At 43.6% G+C, this 13,673-nt stretch overlaps 2 long non-coding RNA genes across 2 annotated transcripts in view; one reads left to right on the top strand and one right to left on the bottom strand.

Annotated features, from left to right (window-relative positions):
• LOC135421499 (uncharacterized) overlaps positions 1-7,539 on the top strand; it is a 29,604-nt gene extending 22,065 nt beyond the window's left edge. The window contains exons 3-4 of the long non-coding RNA XR_010434032.1: positions 422-597; positions 700-7,539. This is a non-coding gene — a long non-coding RNA (uncharacterized LOC135421499). The remainder of the gene's footprint in view (positions 1-421; positions 598-699) is intronic.
• Positions 1-13,673, bottom strand: part of LOC135421498 (uncharacterized) — a 103,339-nt gene that overhangs the window by 10,883 nt on the left and 78,783 nt on the right. The window lies entirely within an intron of this gene.

Here is a 13,673-nt window from a genome sequence, read left to right as displayed (position 1 = left end):
CTCGATTCCTAATTAAGCTCTCATTAAGAACCATACCTGCAATGGCTGGATGCCAGCACAGTGCAACTGGCAGGAGCTTTTAATCCTTCCCCAGCTTCACCGTATAGGCAGAAGACAGAACTGAGCAATGCCAGAATTTCTGTTCTGTGCAATAGTTAAACACAATTTTGAGACACGCTTTCCATCCAACTCAGGGATAAGTCATGACCCAGAAATTCCCCCAAACATGAACAAGAAAATTTCTCTCAGAGCTACCCAGCTGCTTCCACATAGGAGACCTAGAGTGTAAAGAGGTGGTAAAACATGAGCCCGTCAGGATTCCCACCCATTTTCATTTTCCACATGTTCCTGTTCATACTCTCAGGATAACGAATCTGACTCTGCTAAACAGCCTGTCTCTGACAAATCTGACTTTTTCCAGTGGAAACCAATTCCACCAGAAAATGTGGAAGATGAGCTGCAAGCTGTGAGGTGCAGCCATATCCCTGCCCACTTGCTCCTGGAGATCACACTTGAGCACGACAGGACAATCCAAATCCTGTCCCAAGTTGAGCACAGGACAGTTTTCATACCTGAGGATGGCTGCACAGACAGTGAGTAAGTGATAGTGCCCTTTCACTCCCCACTGAGTTGATAAGCTCAGGAATTATGGCTTTTCCACCTCAACATGTCTTTCTGGGATCTTTGTTTCTACCACAGGTTAAACTCATCAAGGCTTCCTTGCTCAGAAGTGAATGTGGAGCAACTTCTGCCTTGAGAGAGGGTCAGGAGGGGTTACCTTTACACAGCAGCATTGCTCCTCTTCCCTGCTACCCCAGTGATCTGAGTAGATCTCTTCTTTTGTTGTTGCAGCTTTTCTTTTTGTGTCCTCAGCTAAAGGGAATTAACTTCTACCGGGACCAGCCAATGAGGCCTGTATCGATAATTAGGCGTTCAGAGGCTTCATGCTACTGTTTCCCCACAGCTCAGCCAACAAGGATGAGAAGTGCCCAAGAAGTGCTGACTTTCCTGCCATGCACGGAGGCAGCCAAGTCCCATATCCAAGAAAAAGAATACTATGGTGGAGGTAAAGGGAAAGCAACCAGAGCAGTGTGTGAGCCAGGCACATAGAGCTATATTTGGGGTGGCTGATTTTTGGGTTGAGAGGTGCCATTGTGTGCTAGGATATCCTAAAACCCGGGAGAATTTAATCCCAGCTCAAAAGAAGGGCAGGCACAGTGAGGTGCACAGGACTGTGCAGCTTCGCTGGATCAGGAGGAGGCAGCAGAGCTGGAAATGCAGGGTCAGAGCAGTTCAGGCCCATATTCAGAGGGGCTCCAGTCCTAGTCCTTGTTGAAATTAGTCTTTGCATGGATACGTATAAATAAATCCAGGACACTGCTTGCGTAACAATAACATTTTGCAGTATCTGGCATTTGCCGCTAGTTGAAGGCTAAGCAAACCATGCTTCAGTGGAGCATAAAATTGCTTTTCCTTTGGAACAAGCAGGGCATTGTAGTAATAGGCAAAACTGTACATTGTGTTAACGGCTGTATTTTCACATTATTGATTTACATTGTGTAATGCCATGCAAGACCTGCTTTCAATGATATGTGCATCTGTCATATCACAATAACTGCAAAAGGCTGGGTGCTGCTTGGAAAAATGAAGCGCTGGGGATCCCGGGGCATATTCACATCCCTGTGCCCATCATGCAGAGGTGATGATTAGGGGGATGTTGTGGTAATGAGCAGGTCCCAAGTGTGTGCTATGTAAATCAAGGCTGCCCGGGTCAGCTTCCACTTACTGTGCACATCCAACTTTTTCAGCCTGCTTACTCTTCTGACAAGGAGAGTGTATGGAAATGCTTCTCCTTGGCAGCTCCCCTCAGCTATGTGTGTGTCAAGGTATCCAAGATGGATGAGTTGCATTTTTTTTCCCCTCTCCAACTATTTTCTGAAGGGGCCAGCCCTGGCACAGGAATGCCTACAGGGATCACCAGACACCAGAAAAGCAGAGCAGTATGAGAGAGCCACCAAAGACAAAACCAGGGAGATTGTCACAGGAAATGTCATCACTAAATACACCTTAAAATAAGAGAATGAAGAATCTGCAGGTACAGTGTTTTGAATCTAAGTGAGTTCACCTCAAAAATGCAATTAAAAAGTGTTGATATCAGTCTGAAACATTTTTAAAATCACTAGATAGTTAATGCAAAGCTTTGTTTTACACTATCTAGCCTGGTGGTAAATTAGGTAGCTTAGCTTCCATTAATCTATAATATCTGACTTCATTGCTTACAGTGGCTGCAAGAGCTATATATTATAATGGGGAATATTAAAATAATATTTGTCTTCCTTTTTATTTGGTTATTTATAAATGTATTAAATTTTCTCATTGCTCAAAGAGGAAGAACGATCCCAGATCCATTTTGCCAGACCAACAACTGAGCAACCAGGTTCCAATTCCTTCCACAGCTACAGACTTTCTGGCCTCAGGCAAGTCACATAGTCTCTGTGCATCACCCCCTCCAGCTGTAGGACTCAGCCACCCAGAACTTGTAGAGGGCCACAGGACCCCAGGAGAGACAGACAGACTGCCCTAAAATCAAACATCACTTAAATATTTGTCTAGGATGTAGCGGATTTAACAATCAGAGGGGCTTTTTTTTTTTTTTTTTCAGCAGGTATTTAAAATCTGAAATAGTTAATATTCATCTAAGAATCAGCTCTTTCCAGAAGGAGAGCCACAGAGATGCCTCAAGTGGGGAACTTGGGGTGCTCTGCCATTTCCAGGACCTTGACCTTCCATCCACACAGCAACACATTATGGTTTTACACACCAGCAAGAGCCAGCAGTGTTGGATCCAAAATGCAGGAGAGAAAAGCAGTGAACCAACACACACTGGCCATGCAGAGATTAAAGGAAAGATATTTTACTTCCACTGAGAACGTGGAGGGATCTCTGTGCTGTGATGGATGTGTTGATTTTGTCTTACTGCCCTTCTCAGTCCTGAAGCAGCTCAGCTCTGTCCCTTTGCCAGCACCTCACAGGGGAGATGTAATTCCAGGAAATTGCTTTCAACCCCGGCTCCCTACTGCAACATAGAAACATTTTTAAAGCTCAGGCCGATGTGCTGCCTGTCTCCTGCCTGTCCCTGCCTTGATGCACTGGTATCCACCCTGTGCTTGTCACATTACTGAAAAGAAAAACCAGGGTTAAATGAGAGCTCTGCTTTTCAGTTCACCTTTAACTGGAAATTACAGGGTTTTTTCCTTCCTTATATACTTTTTTCCCCCCCACTCTCTGCTATCTTAGTCCATTCTCTTTGTTTCAATTGAAAAACTGGGGGACATTTTACCAAATTCTTATTTCACGTGATCCAAGATAAAACCAAAGATACGTCGTAATGTTAGTCATTACTGCCACAGACTGAAAGAAAATCTAAGATAAGGAAAGTTTTTACTCTTTTATCCTTGATGTTTTCTTTACTATCTGTGCATTTAATTGATCGCTTTTGAGCCTGCTCTTTTCTCCAGACTTGCAAGTCACTAATGATCAAGATTTTAACATTGTACATTGTTTAAAATGTTAGTTGTGTCATCAACAGCTCACAGAAGCAATGCAACTCTGAACTTGGGTCTTAGAAGGTAAAAGTCTTTTCAGTTTGTCTTTAAATACTTGGATAAATCCCGTTAGCTTTCTCCACACCATCAAAGCATTTGGATAGCATAAAGCAACTGAATACATAAAAATGTATCTAAACACCTTGTAAATCCCTACACAGAGCTGTTGCCGACACTACTTTTAACCCTAGGAAAACATTTCACCAATTACTGATCAAATACAATACAGCTAAATTTCACCGCCAGCACATCATTTTGATAATGGGTATGGAAATTATCCATTCAATAGCTATTCAGAAATAACTTAGAAAGATTGGTTTTCAGATTCTTCTGAGAATCCTAGAATAATCCCCTATAATCACCGTGGTGAGAATCCACCAACATTTTTCCCTTTGAAAAAGACTGGGGCGAGAGTGTTGGTGGTCTCTGCCTGTCCTCTGATGGATGGATTCAAACAATATATCTGAAATCACCAGCACTTTGCTGGCAGAGGACTGAGAGGTTTCATACTCTTACATGACTCAGTCAAGAAAGTCTGCCAGCATAGGGAAAGACTTTAGCTCTCCCCTGTCAGCTTGGCTTCTCAGGTGCACCTCAGCAACCTATCAGTATAAATTTTCTTCCTTTGTCACAGAGCAAACTTGCATCATTTTCTATTCAGTCTGGAAGAAACAAAACAAACAACATAAAGTACCTAAAATAAGCAATAACTACACTTTGCACTTCCCTGCTGCTCTGTGACAGCTGCTAAATGTGATCCAGGAGTATTTTAGAATGTTTCAATTTTATGACCTTTCTTGCTTCTTGGTATGAGGCTGAAAGGATTCTCTCTTTCTTCTTTAGGGAAAGATACTATTTTCTGATTTACTTTACTGATTTCATAGATGTGAAATTTGGTCTGACTGGGGGAGATGAAGCAGGGGGGCTGTTGGATGAGAAATGTTTTCCTGCTCTGGAGTGGTAATTAGACACCAGACATGAGTGTAACAAAAACGAACCCCAGACATGTCCAAAGCTTTCCTTTCCCCTTCAGTAACTCAGCTTTTGCTCCCTTATGAATTTAAGCTGCCCAGGTACCACAGAGTCCTTTAGCCCAAGGAAAACTGAATTTCTCTATACTTGCATATAAAGCCCTCTGGGGATCCCCTGCCCTTGTGCCCTCCTTGTCACACTGCACCAGAGGTGACCCTGCTTCCCTGCTACCTTGACCACAGTTGATGTCCCCAAAGGCAGACACAACCTGCCCTTCTAAAGCAAATGACAGACACTGGCCAGGAGGGCCTTTCTCCCATCCCAAGGCCAGGCCACTTATTTCCACAGGTTATTATGCAATGGGTTAATTGGGGGCATAACAACCTCCCCTGGGAAGCCCAATTAAAAACAACAGCCCTGGCTTCTATCCTTCAGGTGAGGACCACAAACGCACACGTGGGCTTTCAGAATCACTGGTTTCTGTAGCAATTTGCTACCGTCCCAGGGTGGGGGAAAGGCAAATGAGTCACCAGTGAGGCACCCGCCCAGGGAAAGGCTGTGGCACCACCAGGACCCAAGTGCTCCCAGTCCACGCTGAAATGGCAAAGTCATTCTCTCCTGTCCCAAAAGTGCAGGTTTCATACCCCAAAGTGGTAAAAGAAGAGTTAATACAGCAAAGCACTAGCAGGAAAAAGCCTTTCTAATAGCTGCACACGGGTGAGTTTTCATTCACAAGCAAACTCACCAAAAGCAAAGAGCAGCTGCAAGAGCACCGGCACAAGCACCCACTCCAATGGCCCTGTGCTGGCCAGTCTAAAAATCTCCACAGTTAGAGCAAAGACAAAACAACACCACCTGGTTCATAAGCAAAACCATCTTCCAGTGGCTTGGACACTGAATCACACACCAAATCTGCTCACAAGAATGTACTGAATCCCTGATGATTCGGGGAGAGGCTGACGGTGGCTCAGGACTGTCACATGGCATCACTGGGCAAGTCTGGTCTGCCTGCACATCACTCAAAGCCAAGAAAGGGGCTATTTTAGGCCTACATACTGTTTGCTGTAAACAGTTATGGCAGCTCTGTGATAACAGGATCTAACAGGATCGGGAATGTTTTGTGGGGTGGAGAGGGCACATAGAGTCAGGCAGAGCTGAGAGAGGCGGCAGCTCTGGGACCCGCCATGGAGGGGTTGCGTCCTCCTCTGTCTGCTGGGCTGAGCCTCCAGCTGCAAGAGAAGTTGGACGTGAAGCACATACAAATCCCCCAGCCCTCAGGGGTTTCCTTTCACAGGAGAAAGCATGGACTTCAGCAGCAGCACCTGGAAACCCCGGGCAGCATTTGCAAGCTGTGCTCACAGCCAGGACATAGGGCATGGGGCAGCCGGGGAGACCCACCAGCCCCAGCACTCGGGTAACCCTTTGAGCAGGCTGGGCAGCACTCAGGGCAGCCTTGCTGCAGGGCTTTTTATATCAGCTTTACCTTCAAGACAAGATTATTGACCTTTCCAATCCAATATTTAACAACCCCCATTCATTCCCATTTTCCCCTTCCCTTCTACTTCATTCCCTTTGTTGCTCTGTAATGGAAGAGGCAACAGGGCACATATTTCTGCAGAACAAAGCATTATCATCCTAATTATAGTTTCCTGGTGTTTTCTTCACTTTTACCATTTTATTAAAAACAATTAGCTGAGAAAAACCATCTTTTTTAATCTCTACCCTATTGTTCTCATCTCTCTCTGAATCCAAGGAGGTCTTTTCAGAGGCTATTTTATTCATAATTACATATATTGGAACAACTGCTCAGAAAGTGAGCCCAGAAATGATTCTGACAATACTTTCCTAGCAGGCTGGGTCCTGCTGCCTCTGAAGTGTGTAACACTAACAATTTAATAAAATCTATGTGAAAACAAGGGCTTATTTTCAACAGCCTGTGTAAATGATGGATGCAGCTATGCCAGGAGCGTTGGCCTAATAGATTGAGGAGGAGTTGGAGTCACAGCAAAATCAGAAGCCAAAGACTTTTGTTTGGCTGCCAGACTTGGCTCCCCTGACTCCTTTGAGGCGTCTGGCTGCAGGCAAGTATGACCCTGAGGATAACACAGCAAGGCAGGGGGATTTTACCAGATAAAGACCCCAGCTCCACCCATTTGTACTCAAAACCTGCAGGACTCTGGAGGAATGTTAGCCTCTTGGTCTAGTTTGGCCCCTATGCTCCAAGCTTGATTTAAGCACAGACCACTTCAGCTTCAAAGATGCCTTCTGGAGTTTTTGCATATGTATAATTCTTATTCCAAAGCTTCCCCCCTCCAGTTCTCTGTTTACCCTATAGGCTTTTATTTAAAAAACAGTACAGTCAGAGCATTGCAATTTTTTTCATTTGAAAGAGATGTTTGAAATTTATTTTTTTTTGCACTGGGAAAAAACTTTAAAGTGTATCATATTAAGTCAATTGGCTCTTCACATTTTTTTTTTGAGCTTCCCCTCTACCACCTTTGTTAATTACCCGCCATTTGAACAAGGGTCTTCTCCTGCCTTGATCCTGCCGTGAAATCATGATGCTATATTTGTCTTTCTAACATCAAAGTCATTTCCATGGTCACCAACTGTGATGTCATAAACACATTTTTAATGGCTTGTTTACAGCAGGGAACAGAAGGAGAGAAGAGATTATGGGTGGAAGGAAACTCTTATCGATACACAACAGTTTTAAGCACAACTGTGAGGCTGAGGCATGCAGAAAACTTGAAGTCAAAAAAAAATCCTTGCTGAAATAGCTTCTCTTCTGAAGTTCGTCCCAGCACAAAAATCCCTTTTTAAGTTACTAGTGAACCAGCAATCCCAATGGATTACTATTATTTTAGTCAGCTCAGAGTTGGTACTTTCTAAGCTTGGAAGACAGCAAATCCATGCCCCAATCCATCCATCTCACTGTATAAATGAACACACCCAACACACACCCAATGACTCCCACAGAAGTGCTTGGACAGGACACAGTGGGATCTGAGCATTATTGGCCCATAGTTGCACTTGGCTCGGGTCACAACAAGAATTAGAATTCCCCCAAGAGACACCTCAGTTGGACCAGAAGGTCCCCTTTTCTCCAGTCATGGCTGTGAGATCCCGTAGCTCCTCCCTCTACACAGGGGTTACCACGTGCAGTCAGTCACTCAGGAGAAAGGTTCTTTTTCAGCAGAGAAGATGCCAGGACAAACTTGGGTTTTGGCCACAAAAAGAGCAGGCTACATGACCTCACAGCCCAGCCTAACTCCCTAAAAGACCCAAAGCACCCCAATTCTGTCCTGGAGGTCATTGGAGAAGTTGCCAGGTGATGGTTTTGAGATGCTCTTGGACACCCCTGGCCGATGGAGATTGCTGTGGTCAGCCAAAGAAACTAGCACGGAGCACAGCTGTAGGAAGGATGGAGCCAGGCTCCTCTTGGTGGTGCTGAGCAATAAGACAGGAGGCAATGGGCAGAAAACAATGCACAGAAGTTCCACCTGAACATGAGGAAGAACTTCTTTACTGTCCAGGTTACCACACACTGGAACAGTTTGCCCAAAGAAGCTTGGAATCTCCCTCCCTGGAGATGTTTAAGAACTATCAGGATGCAATCCCGTGCAATGTGCTCTAGGATGAGAGCGGGGAAGTGGGACCAGAGAACCCACTGTGGTCCCTTCCAACCTTACCCATTCTGTGATTCTGTGAAACACAAAACCTTGCTGCCACCTTCTCAGGGGATGTCAGGAAGGGACAAGGAAGGGCTGACCCACCCCTGAGTCAGCAGAGGAGCTGCAGAAGTCTCTGCTTGGAAAAGATTTTTCAAACTGGGTTCCCAGTTAGCTCCAGGATGTCCCTGCTCTCACAGCCTGCCAGGACCACAGCCATCCCAGGGATACCTGCTGTGGGAGCCAGGCTCTGTACAACCTGCCATCTCCCTCCACAGCCATCCTCTTCCAAGCAAAATCCTGAAGTAAAACTCCTTCCAGAGCATATAGGAAGAAGGACTGGGACTACTTGAAGGTGGAGCCATCCCTGGCACTTGGCTGTCTTAGAGACACCACGGCAGGACATCCCTGTACATATGCTCTGAGGAGATTATCTCTGTGCCCCTACCCAAAGAAAAAATGAGACGGGCGGGGGGGGGGGGGGGGGAACTCACTGGACGATGAAATTCCTAAATCCTCATCCCATGAGAAGAATTAATATAGCTCTTTCTCTGCACCAATCCCGGGAGCTCCCCAGTAGGAGATCCTTTTGTACATCACACAGCAGCAAGGGTACATCTTTCAGCAAGCTCTCTTCCAGAGTGAGCGCAGTCCCTGGCACGCAGGAGCCGGGATTTCACACACCCTATTCATCACCGAGGTACGGAACAAGCGGCCACCATTTTGCTGCAGTCCCACAGCAGGAATAAAATGGTGGCATAGATGAAAACTGCCAGATCAAACACAATCCAGTTGCCTGTCACCACCTGCAGCTCTTCTCCGCCTTACATGTAACACTGAATTCTTAATCAGGTTAATATTTGATTTCTGGGTGCTTAAACAAACACACAAAAAAAAAAAACCCACCACAAAAAAACTCACAACAAAAAGAATATAATACTATAACAGATGATTAACGTTGCAGCCACGAAGTACCGAGATGCAAACTACTGATGTTAGAATTTACATTTCCCCCACAAAATGGCAAGTCTGCATGCTGTTGTTTTTTCATGACTGGCTCACCCAAAGCCCCCAAGAACGAGTAACTGGACACATGTTCAACATGCAAAGGGCTCAATATCTTTTCCAGTACCTTTTGAGAAATGTTACGCTGGCTGAGAAAGGCAGAAGTGTTCAATTAGCTGCTCTTAAACAGCCCCTTCCCCACGTTACACCAAATTGATGCCTAAATACACAGACTTTTCAAAAGGCATTCCTGGAGGATGAAAGGAAAGTAGGCACACATTGGGTTCCCAGGGAGGACAGTTAATCCAGATCAGGCAGAAGAGGGTTTGGTTTTTATCTTTGTTATTTGCACATTTCTTCTGCTCATACACACAGCAAAGCTACCCTAAAGCTGAGCCTAAGCACCAGAACAAGTCCCAGGTCCCTGGACTGGGACAGACACAGCTTCCTCACACTTAACAAGAGACCAACCACAAAATTAAATTAATTTCTGTCTGTGGAGAATCTTGTTCTGTATTCAGCTTTGGGTTTAAATAATAATTTCACTATAGAATACAAGGAATAGATTATTACAAAGAACTTCATTTTTCAACCAAAAAGAAGCAGTGTAACACCTAACAGCAATTCTTCCCAACAGCACAAATTACCTTCAAAATTAAAGCTTATATAATCTCTTTAGAGCACAGTGCACACTAAAAATTCCTTATTTCTTTCTTTCACAGTCAACAACTGGAACAAAATATTTCTTGGCTTACAATTTTTGACTGGTTTGATTTGTACAGGCTGTAGATTTGCTGCATTCTGCTCTTCTAAAACTACATAATTCAGTAATGGAACACACTCGCTGTTGGATTGTTTCACAATTACTTGTTACCTTTATTTCTACATTAATTCTATGAATCAAATATTGCAAAATAAATTACTAAACTGATAAAAAGATAATTTCAGTAATTTCTAAGACATCTGTTACGTCTTAGAGATTTCTTGATCTTTCTTTATCTCATATATATGTTTACATCTGATAATTCAACTATTACCAAAAAATATATCCAAAGACTGCAGAAACAGCTCAAGAAAAGTCTGACTGAATTGATAGGAAAAAAACCAACCAACCAAACAAAACCAAACCTAAAATCCCACCATATTTTCTTTACTGGAAGTCCTTGGCTGAGCAGATCACGCAAGGAGTCACTGCCTTCAGTCCAGTATTTTATTTCAGACATCAGGTACTGCAGATCACTGGTGACAAGTAGTGTCACATCTTCTCAGCTTTCTATCTAATAGAAATCACTACATAAAATGCCTATTAAAAGCATAGACCTGGTCATTCTCCCATTTAATCAGGAGCAGCCTTTTGCTGGGTTCAGTAGGGTGAAAATCAAGCTTTAGAGAAGCTCTTTGTATGCCCCAGAAACAGGCACGGACACACCTTCCCACCTTTCCAAAACCCCCATGTGTGCCCAGCCCCAACACCATCAGAATGGGCAAAGAAGGGGAGTTTCCATTGCCAGCATTGCCACTTCTGGGGTAAAGATGAGCTTAAAGCTAAAAGATGAGGGAAAAGATTCAAGCTGGATTGTTTCAGAGCATTCTCTCCCCTGAGGAAGGTACAATGTGAGCTGACGGGGACTTTTCAGAGGCAAGAATTAGGAGCAGTGCTTTCTCAGTGCTTGATCTCCCAGACTACAAAACCCAGTCTTGCAAAAAGGCAGGCTTTGCTGCCATATAATAGTCCAAGTTTAGCCTAAAACATAAATGGTGCCTAACACAGTGCTAAATAGGGAAGCTGTTTCTGATGTATTGTGTCCCTGCATTTCCCTTCTCCGACACACAGCAGAGATGCCAAATAAAACAGCAGAGTTGAACAGCTCGTGCCCGTGTAGGAGTCTGGCTTGCAGGTATTTGCCACAGTTTGCAAGAGAGGGGTAAAATCTGACCATAAAGTGAATTTGCACAGAACAATGCAAAGACACTAATGGAATTTTGGTTTTAGCATTAATCAGTGCTAAGGGAAAAATCCTTAATAGAGGTGATCAGCTAGAGGATGCCAGGTTGGACAACATGTAAATGTACCTTAACCCGCAGCAGAAGTTGTGGAGATCTGGGTGCAGATTTCTAAAGAGCCACCAGGATTTCCCCCAGGCTAGGTTTAACACAGCTACACCAGTTGGGATATCCTTGCTAGCACAAGACCCTCATTTCCCTTTATGTGTTGCTGCCTTTGGCTCGCCCTAATTTTGCTGTGCATCTTTTACATCATTTCCATGACATCCCTAAATGAGTCTGCCAGAGTCTTAACTCGGGCTTCCTGACCCAGCTTTCCTGAAGGGTTTCAGGGAAAGAAAAGGAAAACAAACAAACAAACGAAAGGAAATTCTGGCAACAAATAATCCTTCTGCAGAAAACATCACACAGCTGTGTTATCATCCCAAAATCCTTACCTCTCACCCCAGAGACCCACATGATGCTTTTGGGAGCAAGCAAGAGCTGAGAGAGGCACAGCAGTCCTTCAGAAGCATGAAAGGTTGTCCCATCATACAGGCATTAGGACTTACTTCCATTTTATTATTCATTTGAGCCTAGAACTTCCACATGCATCTACCTGCAAGGTGCTGGGGGAAAGATGTGCTTTGAGGAGAGGCTTGAAGGAGAAGGCAATGGTGGAGAGAGGTGGAGGCTGTCCCAGGAGGAGGCTATCAGTCAGCAGACATCACCCACAGGTGAAATCAACTGCTCATCCTCAGCTTCTGTTTCCAAATGTGATGCAAACATGGGGAGAGGACGCTACTTGGCAATGTTTTTCACAAAAAAATATTAGAAATAATGTTTTTGAGCATTTGGTTTATTAAATGGGACATTTTGCTTAATAAAGAGAAGGCAAAATGTCAGTGTGTTATTATACTGGATGTAAGAAGGGATGATTAAAATTCTCCTGTATATTGAGCAGCCTCAGAAAATGCCCATCACAGAAAATGCAGCTGGGCATTTCCACCACACCCTGGGAGAGCAATCTGACAGCCAAAACTCAGCAGCAAAACTCAGTGCCAAAAAAACCCCTTTCTGATTTAAAAGACAGGAGGATTAACACTGAAGTTACTAAATGAATAACAACCATGAGGGAAAATATTGAATAACTTTGCTTTGGCTTGCTGCGCTTTTCTGAGAAAGCTGCAAAAGGAAATTTGTAGGGGGAAACAGTTTATGCTGCTCCTGGAGGCGGCCATCTGGGATGCTGAGATTAGTATTTTAGATTTCTATTATCTGAAACTCCACTGGCAGACTCTGTAAAAACGAGTTTATAAATTCTGTAGTGGGGTTTAAGTAAAACTATTTTATCTAGGGACTAAGAAATATGTGTAATTACCGTAGGTGGATAATGCTTTTTCATTGCCATTCACCAAAATTAGTTTACCAGATATTATTCCTAAGAGGTATAATTAAAATCAACATAAAATCCAGAACACAGTGAAAATAAAACATTAGGAGATAATGTCTTTAAAATTACTAGACCAAACAGTCCTCTCTGCACTGCAGTACAAGAGTAATCACTCTCTGGCTGGTAGTGTTTGTTTTCCCTGAACAGGGGTGCCTTGAACTCCCAGGCTTCCCAGGCGAGCTGTTACTTTGCAGCCCATTGTAAGAAGCAGATATTTAATAACTCTCCATATTAAGCTCCCTCCCTAACAAGCAAACGAGAGAACTTCATTGAATGCAGGGTTTTGACACCACATTTGGTCTCTGTGTTATTCCCTAAGCTTCCACTGAAAGCAGACTGGAAACCTCCACGGGTTTTTAGGCAGGTTCAGATCTGGACCCATGTACCTGTCGTTAACTCCTGCCCTGGCAAAATGTCCAGGGATGAAAATGGGACTCGTGCCAGGGTTTTCTTCCCTGCTACTCAGTGTTAAATCCCATACTGAATAGCAGGAGAGGCATTTTAGAGCCAGGTATTTGTACCAGATGTTTAATCCCATTTTCTGTTCCTACAGAAGACATAACATGATGTTAGGTGCCACCTCTCGTTACGAATGTCTGGCCATCCTTGTTAATGAAAGATTGTGTTTTCTTTTTGCAAATGTTATTAAGCAAAGAACAAACTGATTGTCTAAATTGATTAAGCAGATTCATTCCAGTGAAAAATTTATTATTTGCCTGGTTCATTTCATCAAATCAATTCAGAGGAAAAAGGCTCCATGAATTAAACTAATCACAAATATATATTTTAAAATCCTGCCATTACTGGCAGGATACAGTTAGAGCAGTCAATCATTGGGACAATAACTGAATTTTAAAGCAGCATCTTGCATTGCTTCTCAGAACCTTCTCTGCTTTTTTTTTTTTTTTTTTTCAGAAAATTGGTGTTTTGGGGAAAAATTCTTCCCCTATTTAGTCCTGTACATTTGGAATAAGCATCTGTGGG

This window comes from Pseudopipra pipra, chromosome 13 (genome assembly GCF_036250125.1).
Source record: "Pseudopipra pipra isolate bDixPip1 chromosome 13, bDixPip1.hap1, whole genome shotgun sequence".
Lineage (NCBI taxonomy): Eukaryota > Metazoa > Chordata > Aves > Passeriformes > Pipridae > Pseudopipra > Pseudopipra pipra.
The sequence above is the reverse complement of the archived record's forward strand: the minus strand, read 5'-3'. Positions and strand labels throughout refer to the sequence as shown.